Here is an 11,488-nt window from a genome sequence, read left to right as displayed (position 1 = left end):
CCTGGCAGCTGTGACAGAAAACTGTGTCACTCATTTTAATACTTAAGTGTCCGTTTCAAAGATTAAGAACATTCAATGTTACAATAAAAATACACAAATAAAAAACAGCCACAAGCAGCAATAAAAGCAGCAATGGCTCATGTGGACGATTAGGGGATTCAACTGAAATGTATATTTTGAAATATGTTTTTTTTTTACAGCAGTCCATCTTGGATCTTTGACAAAATGGGTTACAGCAACAAACTGGTGTCAAAAAAAGACAACTGACCACCAAATCACCGATCATCATCTCACTGTTAGACTGAAAGAGAAGTCCCAGAAACCATCTGTAAAAATGTTTACTGCATGGCATAAGATATGAGATAAGATGTGTGTGTCTGTCTGTGTGTGTGTGTTTAATTTTAAACTGTCTATTTGTGTTGTTATGTTCAATGTTTGTAGAGCTGAAACTAAGAAACTAACTAATAAATATATTATCAGTTCAAAAGGCTACAGGGCTTTAGTGTTTTTGAACATTAATAACATATAAAACTGCTTTCTGGTGTACAAAAACAAGCAGGTTATTGGTGCACTATCATTGCATGTTTTTTTAGCCAGCAAAAATTTTAATAATATATTTGTACAAATGATAATATAGTAATAATGCAATGCAAAAATACTTTACAAAACAAATTACTGAAGACCCCAATAATAATAATGCTATTAATAATAATAATAATAATAATAATATATGAAATTTGTCTTTTTATTAGGTACAAATTACTTTATTACTGAAGAATAAACCTTACAACTAAATGAATTAATATCTGACAATGATAACTGATGTCTGTGTTTATATTGTCATAAACTCCTAATTAAGCATTCCTTGAATTATGCTGAAATTATATTACTTGTGTATTTGAATAATGTAAAATGCATTGATATGTTTGATTAACATTAACAACATAAGCCTGAAGGTCTGCTGTCACTTTAAGACCTGACACACAATATTGACACACATCTAAATTCTCTTTCAACTGTTTTACGTTCACTGCAGACATACAGTAACCGATTGTGTTTGAGTCAATATACTCGCCAAGACAGGCAGCACAACGCCGCAAAAACACACAAAATAACAACACAATACTTACATTTTTATTATTGTTGTTTGGGTGTTTGTTTGTTTGTTTCTGCAAGAAAATGTACTATGAAACTCTACGGTAACAGTGCATTATAAATATACATTTATTATACATTTTCTTACAAAATATCTTACAAATGTTCTTATAAAATTTCTTACAAAATGTCTAATACGTTTTCTTATAAAATTACTTACAGAATGCATTAAAAATGTTCTTACAAATGTTCTTACAAAATGTCATATTTTCTTTAAATAAGTTTTGTAATAAAATTGATTTCTTAAACATTTTTAAGAAATGTGTAAGAAAAGTCTTGTACATTTTCTTACAAAATGTCTAATACCACCAGACACAAATATAACTGCTTCAAGTCAAGGTACCCGATTTATTAGAACAACAGATTTTCTTAATAAATGTGTTTATCATCTTAAAACTACAGAGAAACCATCACATGTTCCCTCGTCTCTGTCTGTCCTGATTCCACCATACAGTCAGTTCTAGTCAAAGAACCACTAGTTTCTCCAACCATCATTGCCGTCACGCCAGAACCCTCAGCGGTCATGGCCGTCACTCCTGAGTATCCTCACATTCCCCAGTCCAGGAAAGCAACATCCCCAGCCTTTCACTGGGCACTGAAGGTTGTATACAACAGTGCGGGCCTAATATCTAAATTAGCAGACCCTCCCCTCACATCCATGAGGGCGGTTTCAAGGAAGCACTCCACTCATCGGTTTCCTTCGCCCAGAGTCCGTTCCAGTAAGTAAAACCCCTCTAACCCCTGGGTTGTATCTGAGCCCGCTCTAACCCCTGAGCCTGTATCTGAGCCCGCTCTAACCCCTGAGCCTGTATCTGAGCCCGCTCTAACCCCTGAGCCTGTATCTGAGCCCGCTCTAACCCCTTGAGCCTGTATCTGAGCCCGCTCTAACCCCTTGAGCCTGTATCTGAGCCCTCTCTAACCGTTGAGCCTGTATCTGAGCCCGCTCTAACCCTTGAGCCTGTATCTGAGCCCGCTCTAACCCCTGAGCCTGTATCTGAGCCCGCTCTAACCCCTGAGCCTGTACTGAGCCCGCTCTAACCCCTGAGCCTGTACTGAGCCCGCTCTAACCCTTGAGCCCGCTCTAACCCCTGAGCCTGTACTGAGCCCGCTCTAACCCTTGAGCCCGCTCTAACCCCTGAGCCTGTATCTGAGCCCGCTCTAACCCTTGAGCCTGTATCTGAGCCCGCTTTAACCCCTGAGCCCGCTCTAACCCTTGAGCCTGTATCTGAGCCCGCTCTAACCCTTGAGCCTGTATCTGAGCCCGCTCTAACCCTTGAGCCCGCTCTAACCCCTGAGCCTGTATCTGAGCCCGCTCTAACCCTTGAGCCTGTATCTGAGCCCGCTCTAACCCCTGAGCCCGCTCTAACGCTTGAGCCTGTATCTGAGCCCGCTCTAACCCTTGAGCCTGTATCTGAGCCCGCTCTAACACCTGAGCCCGCTCTAACCCTTGAGCCTGTATCTGAGCCCGCTCTAACCCTTGAGCCTGTATCTGAGCCCGCTCTAACCCCTGAGCCCGCTCTAACCCTTGAGCCTGTATCTGAGCCCGCTCTAACCCTTGAGCCTGTATCTGAGCCCGCTCTAACCCCTGAGCCTCTATCTGAGCCCGCTCTAACCCCTGAGCCTGTATCTGAGCCCGCTCTAACCCCTGAGCCTGTATCTGAGCCCGCTCTAACCCCTGAGCCTGTATCTGAGCCCGCTCTAACCCCTGAGCATGTATCTGAGCCCGCTCTAACCCCTGAGCCTGTATCTGAGCCCGCTCTAACCCCTGAGCCTGTATCTGAGCCCGCTCTAACCCCTGGGCTGTATCTGAGCCCGCTCTAACCCCTGAGCCTGTATCTGAGCCCGCTCTAACCCCTGGGCTGTATCTGAGCCCGCTCTAACCCCTGAGCCTGTATCTGAGCCCGCTCTAACCCTTGAGCCTGTATCTGAGCCCACTCTAACCCCTGAGCCTAGTGGTGTCAACAATAATCGATTCGGCGATGCATCGAAATGCGGGGCATGCACGATTCAGCATCGATGCGGCAAAGTGCCATAATCGATTATGTCACTGTTTATTCTCTGGCCTTGAGTTGGACAATAAAGTTGTGAAGTTTCAATTACTTCCGGGGGCATAACAACAACAACAATCAAGATGGCTGAGGCGGAGGGAGATGACCGCGATAGACGGGTAATTAAAAACGCACCCAAAGCTTGGAAAGCGGACATCTGGGCACATTTCGGATTCTACGAAGTTAATGGGAAACTAGACAAGACTTACGCGGTGTGTAAAACCTGCCACACTAAAATCAAGCATGAAAATCAATTTTATTTTATTTAATGACATTTATGTCAAAGATACAGGAGAGTGATAATACACACATAGCAGCCAATAAAATCTGTTGTTCAATATTTGACTGCTTGTATTGCTTCATGACTGATGAAAAATTTGCCTTGTTGTGTGCAGTAGAATTTTTATGCATCGCAATGCATCGTAGAATTGAAATGAATCGAATCGTTACCTGGTGAATCGTAATCGAAATGAATTGTGAGGGCAGTGCCAATGCACACCCCTACCTGAGCCTGTATCTGAGTCAAGTCCAGTAAATGAGTCTGCTCCAAAGCCCGCTCCTTCCTGTGAGTTCACTCCAGAAATCAGTCCAGTCTATGAGTCAGTCCGAGATTTAACTCCATACCCACACAGCTGAGGTGGCCGTTCCCACCTCAAGTTCCCTCGTCTCTGCCATGAAGGATAGCCAAACCTCCTTTCCATCCGCTCCTACATTGTGGTCAGGATGACCATTTCTAGCCTCCTCGCCATGGCCAGAGTGGCCGATGGAACCTCCTGTTCTACTGTCTCCTGTGTCCCGGCCACGGCGGCTGATAGAAACTCCTATGCTCACATCTCCTGTGTTACTGACTCATGGCCCCCTGAGCTACCTACACTGCAATGGCCCCTTCAGCTACCTTCACCACCATGGCTCCCTGAGCTACTGGCGCCTCCCTGGCTCCATGTATCGACAGTGCCACACTGGAGGCTACCCATCTGGCCCACACCGCCCTAGTCCCCTGCTCCCCACTGGCCATCCCATCCAGCACCAGGGCGCCTGCCCTCCCTCCCTGCGTGGATTCTGTTTGGCGTGAGGTCACGGCTTCTGGGAGGGGGGGTACTGTCATGATCTCCATTCACCAGTCCAGTCACCTCAGCACACTACGTTTCCCAGAATCCCTCCTGGCTCACACTCCACAATCACCACACCTCATCAGCACCTTTCTATTTAAGCTCACCAGTCAGTTCACCATTTGTCTGGTCTCGTTGTTCCTAACCCAAACTACTTGCCTGATTATTGCTGAGACACTTACCTGTGTGATCCTCTCAGCTAATCTTCAGTCTTCTCCAGTGATCCAGTCATCTGCCATCCCCCTCTTAAACAGATAAAAAATGTCATTCACTGCTATACAACCTCTTGTTTTAGATATTACCTGTGGGTTTCATTCAGGGTGTCTGGTGGAGCCAAAAGTGGGAGGAGCCAAGGCTGAGCCGACAGGTCGACGGGCCGAGACGGAGTGAGGTGGTCAGAGGCTGGAGGCGGAGCCACAAGATCCACTCGCTCAGGAGCTGATGGTGGTTGCATGACCTGCGGCTCGACGTCACAGCAAGGCATTCCTGGAGATGGCGAAGGGCTGCAAACTTCCAGCAGAGTTGGGGCTGGAGGACTGGCTGAGCACGGCAGTGACGGAGGCAGATGGAGACTTGACAGGGTCGAAGGTAATTCATAGTCCATGCAGGTCTTTGTTCTGTTTAGGGTTGGATAGGGTGGGAGACGATATCTCTGTGCTGAAGTCAATCAGCCAGTCCTCAGTCTCTATTTCCACTAGAATACCCTCAGGCACCGATGTCGCGGTCAGACACACTAGGGGCTCCTCGTCCGGGGCGAGGGTCCGCTCTGGCCACTTGTCCTCGGGCTCTGGCTGACTCGTCATGGAGGGGGGTAGCTCTCCATCTGCGGGGGGCACATGCGAGTTCTCCGTGGTTGAAGGTGGTGATTCGGGCTCTGGGTCCGGCTGTGTTCTGGACCGGGCCGCGGCGTTCTCCAGACACCGGGTGATCGCCTCTCTCCAGCTCAGTCCAGTGGTGTCAGGGAGGTCCACGGGGTGATGGAAGTTAGCCCCGATCCAGAACAGTGACTTCAGGGTCTCGTTGTCGAAGAGGCAGGTGATGGCGAGACAGAAAAAGTTGGTGGAGAAGGTTAAAAAAACTTTGCTCTCACAGGCAATCACAGCCAGTTTGGCTGCATAATCCATCTTGGTCGGTTGTTCTGTAACGCTTAGACCCACAAAAGAATAAAGGTGATTATAAAAGAACATAAGATTTATAATGAACTCAGAAAAACAAACGAAACAGTGTGCTAGTGCACAGACAACAGCCGACAAATGAACAGGACAAATGGAGGAACTTAAATACACAGTGATGATTAACTAAAACGACGAACAGCTGTGAAGAATGGTGACAGATTGTGGTGGGAAACTAGAACAAAGGGAACACATGACATGAATGAAAACCGTGACATGAATCTACTTCACCAGCTAATTACTCTTTGACAGCGATGCCATAGAAATATACAGAGCTACAGCAAAAACTGAAGCTTAAAGACAAAGTTCTAAAGATGGCTGTGCGCTTGTTTCTCTGGTGCATAAGGTTTATATGACAAGGATACTTAAAAAACATTGCCACCAGCAGCCAATTCAGTTTCAGCGGCTAATAACATAAAATCTTAACGGGCTACAGTAAAAAAAATGACATACTTGTACACCTTCTGAAAATGAATGTGCACCTAATTTATTGAAAATCTGCCACATGGTGGCACTATAATAAGCAACTTTATGTTTTATCTAATAACACCTCAACCGTTCGTGACGGAATCAAAGTTCAGATTTCTTCTGAATCCTTGCTTTAAGCCTGAGCAATGGTAAATCAAATTTGTATGATTATTTAAAAACTTTATCTGCCACCATTATAATTCGTTAAAAAATCTACTTTTTCAAACTCCTCCTGGGCCTTTTGTCAGACCTTCACCAAACTTTGCACACGTCAGCTATAATGGTCTATACAAAAATATAATGGTTGACAAAAATGTATCAAAAGAATTTTGATCTATTAAAGTTGTCATGAAATTAAAATGTACCCTATTTACGTTGTTAGCGCATATTATTAGTCTTCTGGTGCACAATTAATCCGTGCAAGTTAATACACAGAAAAAAATGGTTTGTCGTGGTAATCTCTAATCAAAATCTGAAAATTAGCTTCCACTCTGGAATGGCGTTCCTTCTCTGATGACGTCAGTTTGACGGCTTGGGTTGAATATCCTTAACCACTCCTCTTCAACCATCAGTCTGATATGAGCGAGGGATGAAGAGGGGCTGTGCTAAAGTAAAACCCCGCCCTCTATTCAATATACCGTTTCACTTAGAAATACATCACAACACTGCGGAGAAAAGTCGGTAGCAACTTCCAGTTCACAGAGACTACAATGTAGGAGATTTGTGTGTGTGTGTTTGTGTCTGGTATGACCAATTATGACTTTCATATCTATAACTTGTGTGCAAAATGTCCAAACTTTGTACATATGGAGAATAAGTCGTTCATGAATGTATGATGCTCCGGAGGCTAACAGCAAATTCTAAGCTCTTAGCTATTTCAACTGAAAGAAGAAGGCTGTGATAATAATGTTGCAGGGTAAAGAATATTTTAAGCTTAACCCTTTTCTATCGGTTTCCAACGTTTGAATGGAAATAAAAGCAGTGATCTAGATCATTTGTATAAATGTGGTTTACTGACAGAATAGTTTTAATATGTGTACAGAAATCTGTGAAATGCGTATAGATAACTTTTTTAGAACCCAATAAAGCACATTTTTCAAGCTGCTAGACACGATTGAATATAGCCTAATGCTGTCCATTTAAAATGAACAAACAAATTTTATATATATATATTTTTTTTCACGATATATATTATAAAATTTCTATAAAGACATTGTTGTGGTATGAATAATACAACAAACACTTATGTAAAAGTGCAAGGAAGGCTATAGCCTAAAGCCTGTTTTATGCTTCTGCGTCGAACTGCCGCCGTAGCTACGTCGTAGGCTGTGTGTAGCTCGCGTACCCTACGGCGTACCCTGACGTGCACCTCTCCAAAAATGTAACAACGCGTCAATTCTACGCGGACACAAGCGCTGTGATTGGTCTGCCAGAACCCCTCCCTCTGGGTTTCACACGCTCCCTAGGTATGCGTCAACGCGGACAACAACACAGAAGTATAAATTAAAACCAACACGTTGCCTACGGCGTATAGGCTCCGGCGTAGGTCCGACGCAGAAGTATAATGAGGCCTTAAGGCAACATTTAGAAATAAAATGAAAAGGGCATTATGATAAATGCTTCAGATAAATAAGGTTTTGAGCTGCAAATATCTTCACATTTATTTGAAATTGTCTTGTGACATCCTGATATGACACGCGATTCATGTAAATTTAAATACAAAATGTTGACTATGAGTCGCACATATTATGATCAAACCCTAAAATTCAGTAAAGATTCAAGATGGATTTTGCTATAAAAAACCACATCATAAGATACAATTCAGTTAAATCGATAATCTTCCACACGGGCCACTGGTGCATATCCTGATGATTGCGGCTTATGATGAAGCAAAATGATAATATTATTACTATGGAGGAAGTGGTAATACACAACTTTTCTTTATGATCATAGACTGTCATCTGTCTTATGATTTATATGAATGGTCATTTGTATTGCAGTGATTGAAAGGGAGGGTGGCAGTGGTTATTCTCTAATCGAATGAGCTTTATTGGTTTATAATTTCTACGAATAAGTTGTTAATCACTGTTAACACCTGCTATAAACCATAGCCAGTTAACTGTCAGTGTCCTGGTAGTGGGGCACTTGGCACAGTTTTAAAAATGATCAATGATGCACACTTGACTCACTGCCGGACCCCCCAAAAACGCACCTCTGTGTCCACAAAATGACACCAATTCTTCTTTGTAACACAACATAGACAGGCCTATATTGAAGAACCGTTTTGGTGAGAATTCACTTCCATTGTATGGATAAAAACCACAGAAGTGTTTGAAACCTCCCCTTAAATAGTGCACTATTTGAGGGAACAGCCATTTGTAGTGGTGCCATATCGGACAATATAGTGCACTCATTCAATCCCACAGTGTGATTTTGGACACTGAGACATTTCTCAAAATATAAAGATATAAAAATACATATTTGGAACAACATAAGGATAAATTATCTTCAATGCATGCACATTCACACTGCGAAGATTACTGATAATTCATCATTACGAACAAGTTTCTCATTATTTTGGCATAGGCTACGAGTATGCTTATCTCAATACAATTACAAAATAAGTCATAATTTTCAAAATGTCCTTATTATTATGATTTACGTAATCCTACTTTACTCAAATATGGCGGAAACGGGCTTACTAATATGTGACTTCTAAACTCTACTGTGTTTCTATACTGCGTCATTGCTTCATGCATAGAGATTTAAATAAAGTTTGCTCTATTTGAACAACATGGCGGCGCCCGTGTAGCGGTGTGAGTCTGTCAAATGTCAGTGTATCGTGTGTTTATGCGTCACCAGAATGAAGCTTTGAATGGATCTGTAATATAGACCACGCGGAAAGGATCGCAATATATCGGGACAGGTCCCATTGTTTGTCGATGCTTGTCGTGTAAGTAGAACGTGATCCTTCCGTTATAACCATTTGACAGGTGATATGTCTTCCTCGTGTGCTACTAGAAATTCTGGCATTATCACTGAAAAACTTGATACTTTTGTTAAGAATAATGCAAGGCTACATACATTCAAATGCATTAGACCTGAGCTGGTGTGGCTCTTTTAACACTCATAATCTCATCTCACTGAACATCGTGTTGTCATTGGAGTCCAATATCACTATGTATCTTCCATATTTGAAGCTGGGTAACCATAGCAACGCGAACATCTCCCTCACTTCTCTTCCACAAACACGAGGCCGTGTGTGTGTGTGTGTGTGTGTGTGTGTGTGTGTGTGTGTGTGTGAGAGAGAGCCTGTGGGCGGCAGTCAGAGAAACTCTCGTCCTTTAACATCTCGCCATGATTTCAAGAGCCTCATGTGCGTCACACAGATTCGCAGCTGTTTGATAACTGGGTCATTGAATGAATAGGTGCTTTTGTAAAGTTAAAATGCTGTTTCATGGAGACTGGCCAGTTATAGTCGGCATGAAAAGGAAGTTGCGATCCTCATTCCTACTGTCACTGTGACCTCTGACTGTGATTTATTGGTGGATCTCGTGTGATTGACAGGTTGCCCCGCCCTCGCTCCAGTAAACACGTCATCAGAGAAGAGAAATCTAGTTCATGCATGTTGTAATGTTTAAAGTTTGTTTTTGATTTATGGAATTGTTCAGTACTTTTTAATGGGAACAATATGATGGTAAATAGCAGAAGCAAAGAAACAGTCTAATATTTACATTTACAATGTTATATCATATTTTGCTCCTAATAGTTCATTTTTTAAGCGCATTATCTTTTTAAACAGAAATATTGTTACAATCAAAACAAAAACAGTATTCAATCTTTAATCGCTCAGTCAGTCCCTCAGCTAAAATGAAATGATACTAAAACCTGCCAGTAGGTGGCGGCAAATCATTGCTTTAACAGGTTATTGATTGAATCACACAGTCAAACGATTCGTTCAAAATGGCTGATTCATTCAGAAACAAAGCAGAAGTGACTGAGTGAGTCGTCGAGTCATTCAGAACGATTTGTTCAAAAACTAAACTGAAACTGTGATGATTTCTACAGTTTGGACCTATTTTCATTGTCAAAATAGAGGAAAAACAATAACAAAAACAAATATTGACAATATTGTGTCTACAATGTAAGTCGGCCCAATAGCATAGCTGCCAACTCTCACGCATTCACCGTGAGACACACGCAATTGACACTTTTCACACGCTCTCACGACACACATCTATTTTCTCACGCACAGAAAAAGGACACGGAGACCGAGAGACTAGACAGAGCAGGTTACTTATGATATAAAAAAAAAATCTCAGCTCTCAGATTCTATCACTTTCATTACAAAATTCAGACAATAAATACCGTTTTGTCGCTTTTAAATGTGACGCGACAGATCCCTAGCGGCACGTGAACCGATCATCTCTAGCTAATAGTAAATAAACACGAATGAACACTGTTGAAAGATACAGTACAACTTACCGAAATGTAGGCTATATTCTTCATACATAATTTCGACCAATCAATCAAACAAACAAAGGGTTTCAATAAAACAGCTGGAGAATAATTATGTCACATAACATTTACCTCAGGAAAGCCATTTAATGACCATAATATGCTATAGCACATTAGTTGGCTAGAAAAAAGCTATAGAGTATTTTGCTAAATATGTGTACTATATTGCATATTTATTATATTTTTACTTATATCATTAAATAAAGTTGTTATTATAATAAAAAAACGCATTATATTTAATTTGTGTTATTTTTAACCTTAAATAATACTGCCAGCTGATAGGGCTCTCTGTATGTTTACAGCATTAGGTGAGTTGTTTTTTTCTTGAGCAAAAAGAATGCCTATCTTGTGTAGCCTACCTAATATTTATCCAATATTAAATCAAATCACAATAATTGAATTGAAATAATAAAAAAGCGCAGCTTACCAGAAATTGAACCATGTAAACATTGTAACATGTTGTCACTAAACCTAATACAATTCAGTTTAGTTACTAAAAGGTTTTGACAATCACAACACACTTATTGTGATGCAATATCTTTTTTACCTTGAAAATCTCGATGAACGAGAGCATACTAAAACACTGATAAATTAACTCATTAACGTAAGTCTCCTCGGCTTTCATTGTCAGTTGCGCTCGTTCCTGTTGTGTGTGCTCAAACTGGCGACCCGCGTGAGCGTCGAGTCTGAGGAGGCGGGGAATCAACGGTCTCTGATGTTTTTGAATTGGACTGCAGTACCTATTTCGACCACTAGCGGTCATTCTTACAGTCTGCACCTTTAATATTATTAATTTTGGTGGTATTTTTGGTGGTTGAAACGTAGCAATGGCTACTGGTAACGGGTTGACACTTGACAGATAACCTGATTTACATGTTTCTAATTTTGCTTCCTTATCTTGTCTTCTTTCAGACTAGTGGAAATAAACTAATTTAAGTGTTTGCTTTATTGCACTTTATTTATTTGCATCTGTAAATTTCAATTACAATACATATCTTTAAAGGTTGTTTTCTCAAAA

At 41.6% G+C, this 11,488-nt stretch overlaps 1 protein-coding gene across 1 annotated transcript in view; it reads left to right on the top strand.

Moving 5' to 3' along the window:
- Nucleotides 1-8,735: 8,735 nt before the first annotated feature.
- lars2 (leucyl-tRNA synthetase 2, mitochondrial) overlaps nt 8,736-11,488 on the top strand; it is a 110,169-nt gene continuing 107,416 nt past the window's right edge. The window contains exon 1 of the mRNA XM_084435413.1: nt 8,736-8,905. The gene's annotated coding sequence lies outside the window, so the exon portion shown is untranslated. The remainder of the gene's footprint in view (nt 8,906-11,488) is intronic.

This window comes from Rutilus rutilus (genome assembly GCF_951802725.1).
Source record: "Rutilus rutilus genome assembly, chromosome: 17".
Taxonomy (NCBI): domain Eukaryota; kingdom Metazoa; phylum Chordata; class Actinopteri; order Cypriniformes; family Leuciscidae; genus Rutilus; species Rutilus rutilus.
This window is presented reverse-complemented; position numbering and strand designations above follow the sequence as displayed.